General features: G+C 46.6%; 1 long non-coding RNA gene across 1 annotated transcript; it reads right to left on the bottom strand.

Moving 5' to 3' along the window:
* Positions 1-12847: 12847 nt before the first annotated feature.
* Positions 12848-15071, bottom strand: LOC125550933. Its single transcript, XR_007302060.1, has 2 exons — positions 14611-15071; positions 12848-14519 (listed from the first exon to the last, which is right to left on the bottom strand). It is a non-coding gene; the product is annotated as an uncharacterized LOC125550933 (long non-coding RNA).
* Positions 15072-15376: the final 305 nt, after the last annotated feature.

Raw genomic sequence — 15376 nt, 5'->3', positions numbered from 1 at the left:
TCTCTACCCGGTCCACTCCTCCACATCCTCCGTCGCTGCACCCATGGCGCTTTCCGCTGGAGTGGACCTTTGGCATGCTCGTCTCGGTCATCCCAACCCTGCCACCCTTTGTCATATTCTTCGCAGTTTTTCATTCACGTGTAATAAGATCGACGATCACACTTGTCATGCTTGTCGTCTCGGCAAACATACTCGTTTACCCTTTAGCACTTCCTCGCATGTTGCTTCATACCCATTTGAGTTAATTCATAGTGATGTTTGGACCTCTCCTGTTGCAAGTAACACGGGCTATCTCTATTATCTTGTTATCCTTGATGATTTTTCGCACTATGTGTGGACCTTCCCGTTGCGGCGAAAGTCGGATTCTCTTGCCACTCTCACCGCAATCTACTCCTATGTCTCCACGCAGTTTGGTCGCCCCATTCATGCGTTGCAAACAGACAACGGGAAGGAGTTCGATAATCTTGCAATCCGCAACCTTCTCGCCACACACGGCACGATTTTTTGTCTCACATGCCCGTACACTTCGCAACAAAATGGCCGCGCTGAGCGCGTGCTTCGCACTCTTAATGATTGCGTTCGCACCCTCCTCTTTCACGCCAACGTGCCACCACGTTTCTAGCCTGACGCGCTCGCCACCGCATCACTACTCCTCAACATCCATCCCTGTCGCACTCATGGGAATTTTGCTCCTCATCATCTTCTGTTCGGCACGCCACCTTCCTACACCGAGCTTCGCATTTTCGGTTGCTTGTGCTACCCTAGCATCGCTTCCACTACTTCTCATAAGCTCGCACCATGGTCCGTGGCCTGTATTTTTCTTGGCTATCCCCCCAACACCAAAGGCTACCGCTGCTATGATCCTATCTCACATCGGGTCATCACTTCCCGACACGTTTACTTTGATGAGATCGTTTTTCCGTTTCAGCAGGTACCTTCGGATGTTGCGGCCTTGCCCGCTCCTGGTGACTTCCGCTCGGGTGCTTCTCGCGGGCCGCCTCCTGGCTTTGAGGGTGCCCCCCGTGCCCCGGGTCGAGTTCCTCCCCGGCCGATCTCCTTCGGGGCTGCACCCCTCCCGGCGCCTGTGACGCCCCCTGCGCCACCATCAGCGCGGGCCTCCTCGGCGCCCCCCGCGCCCTCGCCGGCGGCCTCGCCCGCGGTGGCCTTCCCCGCGCCCTCGTCGGCGGCCTCGCCCGCGGCCTCACCCGCGGCATCAGTGAAGGAAATATGCCCTAGAGGCAATAATAAAGTTATTATTTATTTCCTTATATCATGATAAATGTTTATTATTCATGCTAGAATTGTATTAACCGGAAACATAATACATGTCTGAATACATAAACAAACAGAGTGTCACTAGTATGCCTCTACTAGACTAGCTCGTTAATCAAAGATGGTTATGTTTCCTAACCATAAACAAAAGAGTTGTTATTTGATTAATGAGGTCACATCATTAGTTGAATGATCTGATTGACATGACCCATTCCATTAGCTTAGCACCCGATCGTTTAGTATGTTGCTATTTGCTTTCTTCATGACTTATACATGTTCCTATGACTATGAGATTATGCAACTCCCGTTTGCCGGAGGAACACTTTGGGTGCTACAAAACGTCACAACGTAACTGGGTGATAATAAAGGAGTACTACAGGTGTCTCCAAAGGTAGATGTTGGGTTGGCGTATTTCAAGATTAGGATTTGTCACTCCGATTGTCGGAGAGGTATCTCTGGGCCCTCTCGGTAATGCACATCACATAAGCCTTGCAAGCATTGCAACTAATGAGTTAGTTGCGGGATGATGTATTACGGAACGAGTAAAGAGACTTGCCGGTAACGAGATTGAACTAGGTATTGGATACCAACGATCGAATCTCGGGCAAGTAACATACCGATGACAAAGGGAACAACGTATGTTGTTATGCGGTCTGACCGATAAAAGATCTTCGTAGAATATGTAGGAACCAATATGGGCATCCAGGTCCTGCTATTGGTTATTCACCAGAGATGTGTCTCAGTCATGTCTACATTGTTCTCGAACCGTAGGGTCCGCACGCTTAACGTTACGATGACAGTTATTATGAGTTTATGCATTTTGATGTACCGAAGGTTGTTCGGAGTCCCGGATGTGATCACGGACATGACGAGGAGTCTCGAAATGGTTGAGACATAAAGATTGATATATTGGAAGCCTATGTTTGGACATCGGAAGTGTTCCGGGTGAAATCAGGATTTTACCGGATTACCGGGAGGTTACCGGAACCCCCCGGGAGTCATATGGGCCTTATTGGGCTTTAGTGGAAAGGTGAAAGGGGCTGCCCATAGTGGGCTGCGCGCCTCCCCCCCCTCCCCTAGTCCTATTAGGACTAGGAGAGGTGGCCGGCCACCTCTCTCTCTCTTTCCCCCTTGGGAGTCCTATTTGGAATAGGATTGGGGGGGGAGTCCTACTCCCGGTAGGAGTAGGACTCCTCCTGCGCCTCCATAGGGCTGGCCGCACCCCTCCCCCTTGGCTCCTTTATATACAGAGGCAGGGGCACCTCTAGACACACAAGTTGATCATTGAGATCGTTCCTTAGCCGTGTGCGGTGCCCCCTGCCACCATATTCCACCTCGATCATATCGTTGTAGTGCTTAGGCGAAGCCCTGCGTCGATAGAACATCAAGATCGTCACCACGCCGTCGTGCTGACGGAACTCTTCCCCGACGCTTTGCTGGATCGGAGCCCGGGGATCGTCATCGAGCTGTACGTGTGCTAAGAACTCGGAGGTGCCGGAGTAACGGTGCTTGGATCGGTCGGATCGGGAAGAAGACGTACGACTACTTCCTCTACGTTGTGACAACGCTTCCGTTGCGATCTACAAGGGTACGTAGATCATACTCTCCCCTCGTTGCTATGCATCACCATGATCTTTCGTGTGCGTAGGAAATTTTTTGAAATTACTACATTCCCCAACAGTGGCATCCGAGCCTAGGTTATATGGTTTGATGTTATTTGCACGAGTAGAACACAAGTGAGTTGTGGACGATACAAGTCATACTGCCTACCAGCATGTCATACTTTGGTTCGGCGGTATTGTTGGACGAGACGAGCCGGACCAACCTTACGCGTACGCTTATGCGAGACCGGTTCCCTCGACGTGCTTTGCACATAGATGGCTTGCGGGCGACTGTCTCTCTAACTTTAGTTGAACCGAGTGTGGCTACGCCCGGTCCTTGCGTAGGTTAAAACGGAGTCTATTTGACAAACTATCGTTGTGGTTTTGATGCATAGGTGAGATTGGTTCTTGCTTAAAGCCCGTAGCAGCCACGTAAAACTTGCAACAACAAAGTAGAGGACGTCTAACTTGTTTTGCAGGGCATGTTGTGATGTGATATGGTCAAGGCATGATGCTAAATTTTATTGTATGAGATGATCATGTTTTGTAACCGAGTTATCGGCAACTGGCAGGAGCCATATGGTTGTCGCTTTATTGTATGCAATGCAATCGCGATGTAATGCTTTACTTTATCACTAAATGGTAGCGATAGTCGTGGAAGCATAAGATTGGCGAGACGACAACGATGCTACGATGGAGATCAAGGTGTCGCGCCGGTAACGATGGTGATCATGACGGTGCTTCGGAGATGGAGATCACAGGCACAAGATGATGATGGCCATATCATATCACTTATATTGATTGCATGTGATGTTTATCTTTTTATGCATCTTATCTTGCTTTGATTGACGGTAGCATTATAAGATGATCTCTCACTAAATTATCAAGAAGTGTTCTCCCTGAGTATGCACCGTTGCGAAAGTTCTTCGTGCTGAGACACCACGTGATGATCGGGTGTGATAGGCTCTACGTTTAAATACAACGGGTGCAAAACAGTTGCACACGCGGAATACTCAGGTTATACTTGACGAGCCAAGCATATACAGATATGGCCTCGGAACATAGAGACCGAAAGATCGAGCGTGAATCATATAGTAGATATGATCAACATAATGATGTTCACCGATGAAACTACTCCATCTCACGTGATGATCGGACATGGTTTAGTTGATTTGGATCACGTGATCACTTAGAGGATTAGAGGGATGTCTATCTAAGTGGGAGTTCTTAAGTAGTATGATTAATTGAACTTAAATTTATCATGAACTTAGTACCTGATAGTATCTTGCTTGTTTATGTTGATTGTAGATAGATGGCTCGTGCTGTTGTTCCGTTGAATTTTAATGCGTTCCTTGAGAAAGCAAAGTTGAAAGATGATGGTAGCAATTACACGGACTGGGTCCGTAACTTGAGGATTATCCTCATTGCTGCACAAAAGAATTACGTCCTAGAAGCACCGCTGGGTGCCAGGCCTGCTGCTGGAGCAACACCAGATGTTATGAACGTCTGGCAGAGCAAAGCTGATGACTACTCGATAGTTCAGTGTGCCATGCTTTACGGCTTAGAATCGGGACTTCAACGACATTTTGAACGTCATGGAGCATATGAGATGTTTCAGGAGTTGAAGTTAATATTTCAAGCAAATGCCCGGGTTGAGAGATATGAAGTCTCCAATAAGTTCTATAGCTGCAAGATGGAAGAGAACAGTTCTGTCAGTGAGCATATACTCAAAATGTCTGGGTATAATAATCACTTGATTCAATTGGGAGTTAATCTTCCAGATGATTGCGTCATTGACAGAATTCTCCAATCACTGCCACCAAGCTACAAGAGCTTCGTGATGAACTATAATATGCAAGGGATGAACAAGACTATTCCTGAGCTCTTCGCAATGCTGAAAGCTGCGGAGGTAGAAATTAAAGGAGCATCAAGTGTTGATGGTTAGCAAAACCACTAGTTTCAAGAAAAAGGGCAAAGGGAAGAAGAAGGGGAACTTCAAAAAGAACGGCAAGCAAGTTGCTGCTCAAGAGAAGAAACCCAAGTCTGGACCTAAGCCTGAAACTGAGTGCTTCTACTGCAAGCAGACTGGTCACTAGAAGCGGAACTGCCCCAAGTATTTGGCGGATAAGAAGGATGGCAAGGTGAACAAAGGTATATGTGATATACATGTTATTGATGTGTACCTTACTAATGCTCGCAGTAGCACCTGGGTATTTGATACTGGTTCTGTTGCTAATATTTGCAACTCGAAACAGGGACTACGGATTAAGAGAAGATTGGCTAAGGACGAGGTGACGATGCGCGTGGGAAACGGTTCCAAAGTTGATGTGATCGCGGTCGGCACGCTACCTCTACATCTACCTTCGGGATTAGTATTAGACCTAAACAATTGTTATTTGGTGCCAGCGTTGAGCATGAACATTATATCTGGATCTTGTTTAATGCGAGACGGTTATTCATTTAAATCAGATAATAATGGTTGTTCTATTTATATGAGTAATATCTTTTATGGTCATGCACCCTTGAAGAGTGGTCTATTCTTATTGAATCTCGATAGTAGTGATACACATATTCATAATGTAGAAGCCAAAAGATGCAGAGTTGATAATGATAGTGCAACTTATTTGTGGCACTGCCATTTAGGTCATATCGGTGTAAAGCGCATGAAGAAACTCCATACTGATGGACTTTGGAACCACTTGATTATGAATCACTTGGTACTTGCGAACCATGCCTCATGGGCAAGATGACTAAAACGCCGTTCTTCGGTACTATGGAGAGAGCAACAGATTTATTGGAAATCATACATACAGATGTATGTGGTCCGATGAATGTTGAGGCTCGTGGCGGATATCGTTATTTTCTCACCTTCACAGATGATTTAAGCAGATATGGGTATATCTACTTAATGAAACATAAGTCTGAAACATTTGAAAAGTTCAAAGAATTTCAGAGTGAAGTTGAAAATCATCGTAACAAGAAAATAAAGTTCCTACGATCTGATCGTGGAGGAGAATATTTGAGTTACGAGTTTGGTGTACATTTGAAAAATTGTGGAATAGTTTCGCAACTCACGCCACCCGGAACACCACAGCGTAATGGTGTGTCCGAACGTCGTAATCGTACTTTACTAGATATGGTGCGATCTATGATGTCTCTTACTGATTTACCGCTATCGTTTTGGGGATACGCTCTAGAGACGGCCGCATTCACGTTAAATAGGGAACCATCGAAATCCGTTGAGACGACGCCTTATGAACTGTGGTTTGGCAAGAAACCAAAGTTGTCATTTCTGAAAGTTTGGGGCTGCGATGCTTATGTGAAAAAGCTTCAACCTGATAAGCTCGAACCCAAATCAGAGAAATGTGTCTTCATAGGATATCCAAAGGAAACTATTGGATACACCTTCTATCACAGATCCGAAGGCAAGACTTTTGTTGCTAAATTCGGAAACTTTCTGGAGAAGGAGTTTCTCTCGAAAGAAGTGAGTGGGAGGAAAGTAGAACTTGACGAGGTAACTGTACCTGCTCCCTTATTGGAAAGTAGTACATCACAGAAAACTGTTTCTGCGACACCTACACCAACAAGTGAGGAAATTGATGATAATGATCATGAAACTTCAGAACAAGATACTACTGAACCTCGTAGATCAACCAGAGTGAGATCCGCGCCAGAGTGGTACGGTAATCCAGTTCTGGAAGTCATGCTACTAGATCATGATGAACCTACAAACTATGAAGAAGCGATGGTGAGCCCAGATTCCGCAAAGTGGCTTGAAGCCATGAAATATGAGATGGGATCCATGTATGAGAACAAAGTATGGACTTTGGTTGACTTGCCCGATGATCGGCAAGCGATTGAGAATAAATGGATCTTCAAGAAGAAGACTGACGCTGACGGTAATGTTACTATCTACAAAGCTCGACTTGTCGCAAAAGGTTTTCGACAAGTTCAAGGGGTTGACTACAATGAGACCTTCTCACCCGTAGAGATGCTTAAGTCTGTCCAAATCATGTTAGCAATTGCCGCATTTTATGATTTTGAAATTTGGCCGATGGATGTCAAAACTGCATTCCTGAATGGATTTCTGGAAGAAGAGTTGTATATGATGCAACCGGAAGGTTTTGTCGATCCAAAGGGAGCTAACAAAGTGTGCAAACTCCAGCGATCCATTTATGGACTGGTGCAAGCCTCTCGGAGTTGGAATAAACGCTTTGATAGTGTGATCAAAGCATTTGGTTTTATACAGACTTTCGGAGAAGCCTTTATTTACAAGAAAGTGAGTGGGAGCTCTGTAGCATTTCTGATATTATATGTGGATGACATATTACTAATTGGAAATGATATAGAATTTCTGGATAGCATAAAGGGATACTTGAATAAGAGTTTTTCAATGAAGGACCTCGGTGAAGCTGCTTACATATTAGGCATAAAGATCTATAGAGATAGATGAAGACGCTTAATTGGACTTTCACAAAGCACATACCTTGACAAGATTTTGAAAAAGTTCAAAATGGATCAAGCAAAGAAAGGGTTCTTGCCTGTGTTACAAGGTGTGAAGTTGAGTCAAACTCAATGCCCGACCACTTCAGAAGATAGAGAGAAAATGAAAGATGTTCCCTATGCTTCAGCCATAGGCTCTATCATGTATGCAATGCTGTGTACCAGACCTGATGTGTGCCTTGCTATAAGCTTAGCAGGGAGGTACCAAAGTAATCCAGGAGTGGATCACTGGACAGCGGTCAAGAACATCCTGAAATACCTGAAAAGGACTAAGGATATGTTTCTCGTATATGGAAGTGACGAAGAGCTCATTGTAAACGGTTACGTTGATGCAAGCTTTGACACTGATCCGGACGATTCTAAATCCCAAACCGGATACGTGTTACATTAAACAGTGGAGCTGTCAGTTGGTGCAGTTCTAAACAAAGCATCATAGCGGGATCTATATGTGAAGCGGAGTACATAGCTGCTTCGGAAACAGCGAACGAAGGAGTCTGGATGAAGGAGTTCATATCCGATCTAGGTGTAATACCTAGTGCATCGGGTCCAATGAAAATCTTTTGTGACAATACTGGTGCAATTGCCTTGGCAAAGGAATCCAGATTTCACAAGAGAACCAAGCACATCAAGAGACGCTTCAATTCCATCCGGGATCTAGTCCAGGTGGGAGACATAGAGATTTGCAAGATACATACGGATCTGAATGTTGCAGACCCGTTGACTAAGCCTCTTCCACGAGCAAAACATGATCAGCACCAAGGCTCCATGGGTGTTAGAATCATTACTGTGTAATCTAGATTATTGACTCTAGTGCAAGTGGGAGACTGAAGGAAATATGCCCTAGAGGCAATAATAAAGTTATTGTTTATTTCCTTATGTCATGATAAATGTTTATTATTCATGCTAGAATTGTATTAACCGGAAACATAATACATGCGTGAATACATAGACAAACAGAGTGTCACTAGTATGCCTCTACTTGACTAGCTCGTTAATCAAAGACGGTTATGTTTCCTAACCATGAACAAAGAGTTGTTATTTGATTAAACGAGGTCACATCATTAGTTGAATGATCTGATTGACATGACCCATTCCATTAGCTTAGCACCCGATCGTTTAGTATGTTGCTATTGCTTTCTTCATGACTTATACATGTTCCTATGACTATGAGATTATGCAACTCCCGTTTACCGGAGGAACACTTTGTGTGCTACCAAACGTCACAACGTAACTGGGTGATTATAAAGGAGCTCTACAGGTGTCTCCAATGGTAGATGTTGGGTTGGCCTATTTCGAGAATAGGATTTGTCACTCCGATTGTCGGAGAGGTATCTTTGGGCCCTCTCGGTAATGCACATCACATAAGCCTTGCAAGCATTGCAACTAATAAGTTAGTTGTGAGATGATGTATTACGGAACGAGTAAAGAGGCTTGCCGGTGACGAGATTGAACTAGGTATTGGATACCGACGATCGAATCTCGGGCAAGTAACATACCGATGACAAAGGGAACAACGTATGTTGTTATGCGGTCTGACCGATAAAGATCTTCGTAGAATATGTAGGAGCCAATATGGGCATCCAGGTCCCGCTATTGGTTATTGACCGGAGATTTGTCTCAGTCATGTCTACATTGTTCTCGAACCCTAGGGTCCGCACGCTTAACATTACGTTGACAGTTATTATGAGTTTATACATTTTGATGTACCAAAGTTAGTTCGGAGTCCCGGATGTGATCACGGACATGACGAGGAGTCTCGAAATGGTCGAGACATAAAGATTGATATATTGGAAGCCTATGTTTGGATATCGAAAGTGTTCCGGGTGAAATCGGGATTTTACCGGAGTACCGGGAGGTTACCGGAACCCCCCGGGAGCTATATGGGCCTTAGTGGGCTTTAGTGGAAAGGAGAAAGGGGCAGCCCAAGGTGGGCCGCGCGCCTCCCCCCTCCCCTAGTCCTATTAGGACAAGGAGAGGTGGCCGGCCCCCCTCTCTCTCTTTCCCCCCTCAAGGAATCCTATTCCAACTAGGATTGGGGCGGGAGTCCTACTCCCGGTAGGAGTAGGACTCCTCCTGCGCCCTCCACCTAGGGCCTGGCCGCACCCTCCCCCTTGGCTCCTTTATATACGGAGGGCAGGGGGCATCCTCTAGACACACAAGTTGATCATTGAGATCGTTCCTTAGCCGTGTGCGGTGCCCCCTGCCACCATATTCCACCTCGATCATATCGTTGTAGTGCTTAGGCGAAGCCTGCGTCGATACATCATCAAGATCGTCACCACGCCGTTCATGCTGACGGAACTCTTCCCCGACGCTTTGCTGGATCGGAGCCCGGGGAGTCATCGAGCTGTACGTGTGCTAAGAACTCGGAGGTGCCGGAGTAACGGCTTGGATCGGTCGGATCGGGAAGAAGACGTACGACTATTCCTCTACGTTGTGACAACGCTTCCGTTGCGATCTACAAGGGTACGTAGATCATACTCTCCCCTCGTTGCTATGCATCACCATGATCTTGCGTGTGCGTAGGAATTTTTTTGAAATTACTACGTTCCCCAACAATCAGTAGCGGCGGGCTCTTCTTCGTCCTCGCCCGTCGCCTCGGACTCGCTGCCCCGCCCGATGACTCGCTCTCGGGCCGGTACCTTCCGCCCGAGTATGCGGTACACCAGCGATGAGTATCTTCTCGCCGCTTCCATCTCCGAGCCGTCCCCTCTCCCATCGTCAGCTCGAGCCGCCCTTCGGGACCCTCATTGGCTCGCTGCGATGCAGGAAGAGTTCGATGCGCTCCAACGGAACCGCACCTGGCAGCTTGTCCCTCGGCCACCTCGTGCCAACATCATCACAGGCAAGTGGGTCTTTCGGCATAAGACTCGTCCCGACGGGACTCTCGAGCGCTACAAAGCTCGCTGGGTGGTTCGAGGCTTTCGGCAACGTGCGGGCATGGACTTCACCGACACTTTTGCTCCGGTTGTTAAACCGGGCACGATCCGCACCGTGCTTCAGCTGGCCATCTCCCGAGCTTGGCCCGTGCATCAGTTGGACGTCTCCAACGCCTTCTTGCACGGCCACCTCGCCGAGCAGGTGTTCTGTGAGCAGCCCACCGGCTTCGTCGACGCCACACATCCGGACCATGTGTGCTTGCTCTCCCGTTCTCTTTACGGGTTGAAGCAGGCGCCTTGGGCCTGGTACCAGTGCATCGCTGCCTTCCTGCAGACGCTCGGATTTACATCGACCCGCTCCGACGTGTCCCTCTTCGTGTACCATCACGGGGTTGACACGGCCTACTTGTTGCTCTACATCGACGACATCATCCTGACGGCTTCCACTGTCGCGCTTCTCCAGCAGCTTACTGCTCGTCTTCACGATGAGTTTGCCCTGAAGGACTTGGGGCCCCTACACTACTTCCTCGGCATTGAGGTGGTTCGACAGCCAGCTGGGTTCTTTCTGCACCAGCAGCGTTACGCCCATGAGCTTCTCGATCGTGCCGGCATGCTTAACTGCAAGCCTGCTCCCACGCCTATTGACACCAAGGCCAAGGTTTCAGCTCTGGAGGGCTCTCTCGCATCCGACGCGGCCTTCTATCACTCCATTGTGGGTGCCTTGCTGTACCTCACTCTGACGCGCCCCGACTTGCAGTATGCCGTTCAGCATGTCTGTCTTCACATGCATGCTCCGCGTGACTCACTGGACCTTGGTGAAGCGTATCCTCCGTTACATACGCGGCACTACGTCCGTGGGACTTACACTGACGACCTCCGCCTCTACCGACCTCGTCGCCTACTCTGATGCAGACTGGGCTGGCTGCCCGGACACACGGCGCTCCACTTCGGGGTACTGTGTCTACCTTGGGCCGTCTCTGATCTCTTGGTCTTCCAAGCGACAGCCCACAGTCTCTCGCTCGAGTGCCGAGGCAGAGTATCGGGCAGTGGCTAACGCCGTTGCCGAATGCTCTTGGCTTCGTCAGCTGCTCCAGGAGTTGCTTTGTGATGTTCACAAGGCCACACTCGTCTATTGCGACAACATCTCCGCCGTGTACCTCTCCACCAATCCGGTCCATCATCGACGAACGAAGCACATTGAGCTCGACATACACTTTGTTCGTGAGCAGGTGGCCCTTGGGCGCATCCGGGTCCTCCACGCCCCGACGGCGCAACAGTTTGCCGATGTTATGACAAAAGGACTGCCTACTTCTGTTTTCGAGGAGTTCGGGTCCAGTCTTTGCGTCTCCAGTGACGCTTCGACTGCGGGGGGTGTTGAATATATGGTTTGTGCATGTATATTGTATAGTCCGGCCCACCTCCTAGTCATTGTATAGTTGAGGTTGTGGCCCACCTTGTACTCCATATATATGTGCGCTATGCACCGATCAATACATCGAGTTGCATTGCCAAAATATTTGTTTCCAACACATAGTACCGCCCCACGGTGGGCACCAACTGTCGTGGTATTCTCAGGGGGGCTTGCGAGTCGACATATGCCACAAGGGCTTAGTGTGAGGGTAAGACTGCTGCTGATAGGACCAGGAGCGGGTTTGCGAGTAGCACGCGCTAGTTTACCCAGGTTCGGGGCTCTCCGGAGAGATAATACCCCTACTCCTGCATGTCTGAGTATATATCTGGGGTGTACATCGGGCAGTACAAAGTGCTCCTAGAGCTGTATCCGAGGTCAGTGCCATGGGCATCTGACTTGTATATGTCTCATGTGTGTATGAGCTAGCTAGCAAGTGGGCATGAGAGTGCTCCATCGTGAGTGAACATGTATGCATGCGTGAGGGGTGTGTCCATGGGCATGTATATGTGTGAGCCTATGTGTGTCTTCTCCTTTATATAGGAGAGGGTAGCTTAGGATGTAAGCTTGGTAGTGGGCATGGGTAAGGCATGGTGAATGTCAAGCTTGTCCCCTGGGTCACTTCATAAATAGTGCCAGGGGACAAGTGACACTGTACATGATGGCGTCACGGTATGGTTGTCTTGTCCGCGGTATGGCCGTCTCGTCGGGGTCTTGTCGGTGTCGGGTCGAGCTGCAGTCGGCAGCCGACTGGTTGGCGCAGTCGGCAGCCGGCAGGAGCAGCCGGGCAGTCGGACTGAGGTGCTTTGCTAGCCCCGATGTCTTGAAATATTGTCTTGTCGTCTTCGGGGTACCCGTGGTCAATTACTCCGTCAACCATCAATCATTAATTTTAACTAGATGATACCCCGCACGTTGTTGCGGGAAGTGTAGCAAGAAAAATCCGATATGTTAGAGAAATGAAATATAAATAATTTGGATATACTTGTCAACCATACCTTTTCTTGGCTAAAATAAAACCTTTTCATGAGATTAAACAATGCACTACAGGCTAGAAAGATACATAATGTTTCCTTTCAAAAAAATATTAACACTAGTGGTTTAAGTTCCCACTGACAAAATATCATGGCCCTGCAACCCAATTATGCATCGAAAACATCTCACCCACCAAGACCAAATAAATATACCGCAAATCAAATAGGCCTTGGAGATTTGTTTCAGAGGTGGTAGCAATTCTTAGTTGCCCACATCGTAGGCTCGTAGCTCACTGTTTATCTTCATCGCGCGAAGACAACAAACAATCACCTCCATTAATAGAAACAGAGCACTGGGACTTGAAAAGTGAAAAAAATAGTGTGCAAGAGTTGATGAGAGTGAGAACAGAACATGCCAATTCAGTTTGTACCATAATTTCTGCATATAAAAACCAAAGCCTGGTGTAGTTAGTTAAGGCAATGTTTGTACAACAATTTGCATAAAAATAAGTTTCATGATGAAATAAAAAGGCGAACCAATTTTGACTTAATAAGGCAAGACCAGTCAAGGGAGAAAGCTTTTAAACTTACCACGATGATGAACTTCTGGTCAATAGTTGAACATGGCAGTCCATAAGCATACTATATCCATTCAATATTCTACTCTAGTTAATATTGCAATTATGTAATAGTCATGGTTTGGGAAGTCAGGATAACGTGTTACAAAACAACGACATGTACGTAAAGCGAACAAATGTAACAATGAAGAGAGAATGGTGAAGTAAATCTTACTGATTCCGCAAAGCTGAACATAATTAATTAGATTAAAGGTGTAAAATGGAAGCAATCCATAGGAATCAAAGAATAACAATCTGTAAGGATAATTAGAGGTTATGTTCTTACTTATATAGATAGGTAAATTCGCAGTCGAGAGTACAACCACCGTAGATAAAAAATAAAACTCACAAGGAAATAGATTTAAGATAGAGGTTAGCAAACATAAGGAGTGATGAGCCCTAATGTTTATCCACTCGAATTTTGGCAACTTTTAAACAATATGTATCTTGTTTCATAGTAATATTTTTAGGTCCATGGAAGACTAATGAGAATTGGATGGAAAAATAGGTTGAACTTCCTTCAACTATTGTTGTATCATCTTCCTTCAACTGTTCAGACCTATACTTGTCAACACTCTCGGGTGTGCACATATATGGAAGTAACTCACAACATTAAACATGAGAATCATTGGAAAAGAACTAATCCATACAAAAGCTTTTTTACCCCATAATCTAGACAAAAGTAAACTGCAACATCAATATATTTTGATTATTCCAAAATATGTTGAGAACACATGAGTAACTAAAAATAGAAGATAGCACCACCTGAACTTTCAAATGCTTAATATAGAAACAACAAATTGTGTGGCTCGTTCGGATCCAGGGCTTCAAAGCTTGTTTGAATTTGAAGCCATTCAGTAAGCAGGATTGGTACTAAAGGTTTAGAGATACCAAATTATCAGTTGAAAAGGCATGTTCCTGCTCTCTAGAAACATTGACAAAAATATGATTTGCAGAATAAAAAATAGGTCTAGAAACTACAAACGTTCTGGGAATAGAGGCTAATAATGGCCATGTTAAGCGTGGAACAGATAAAACTACAAAAGCACGCGGTACTTAATCATGGTAGGGTGAGATGATTTATCTTATGGGCCATCGAGATGGATCCCAAATCAACGGTTCCTTACATGTAAAATGTGGGCAGCAAATCAAGTATACAATTTTATTTACTTTTAACAGAATAACCTCACCTTAGTTCTGGGACTTAATCTCTTGCCGTGGGGAGCAGTTAGACCGGCCGTGAATCATTCAGGCGGATTTTGTACCTACAGTATATATGCAAGGTCAAGTTAACTATGTGGGTGAAACTAATTCAAGTACTTTGTGAGTCAAGCAGAGCCAGAGAATAAAGAACACCTATTCTTACTCTACCACTTCAAGACACGCTGAACGGCTCATCAGGCTCCATGCCGAAGCAAAGGAAGGAGGGGCTAGACGAGGAGTAGCAGCAAGATCCTAGGAGGAGATGTGACGGGCGCGGGGTGGTTGTGGAGGGCATCCGCTGCCGGCCAAAGCCGATGCTGGCCGTTGGAAGTGGATGTCCGGAAGAAATCGATGCGTGGCACAGAGGAGCACTGACACTGTCCATGCGCTTCTACGTGGTCAGGCGAAACCGATGCCGGGGACCTGGGAGGCGTTGTGGGTGCTGCCGACGCGTAGCAGGCGGGCAGGGGCGCCATCCATGTGTATTGTGGTGGACGACATCAAACTCTATCTTTGGTGGATGAGGTTGTGCGCACCGGAGCTCGAAGGGATCTGCATATACAAACAACCGTGTTAGATGTCGATTAAGATAGGAGGATTGGTTAAAAATATGGTGGAGAGGTGATGGTAATACGAATCGATACGAAGTGTCTGTGCTTTTCGACTGCTCGTCTGTTATATAGAAGGCTCAATAGTAAATGACTCATTGCTTCGGTGACCAGGGCATAGCCACATGCAAAAGAAACGAACCGGCCAAAATATTCACCAGCGAAGCGATGCGTTGCAGAAGCTAATAGCGTGCGTCCGGTGTCGAATCCTCTGTAGTCTCAAAGGAATATGTATTATTCATGAAGAAAGCAATAGCAATAAAACTTAACGATCATTATGCTAAGCTAACGGATGGGTCTTGTCCATCACA

The sequence above is a fragment of the Triticum urartu genome, chromosome 4 (genome assembly GCF_003073215.2).
Source record: "Triticum urartu cultivar G1812 chromosome 4, Tu2.1, whole genome shotgun sequence".
In the NCBI taxonomy this organism is placed as follows: domain Eukaryota; kingdom Viridiplantae; phylum Streptophyta; class Magnoliopsida; order Poales; family Poaceae; genus Triticum; species Triticum urartu.
Note: the sequence above shows the minus strand (reverse complement) of the source record. Positions and strands in the feature narration are given on the sequence as shown.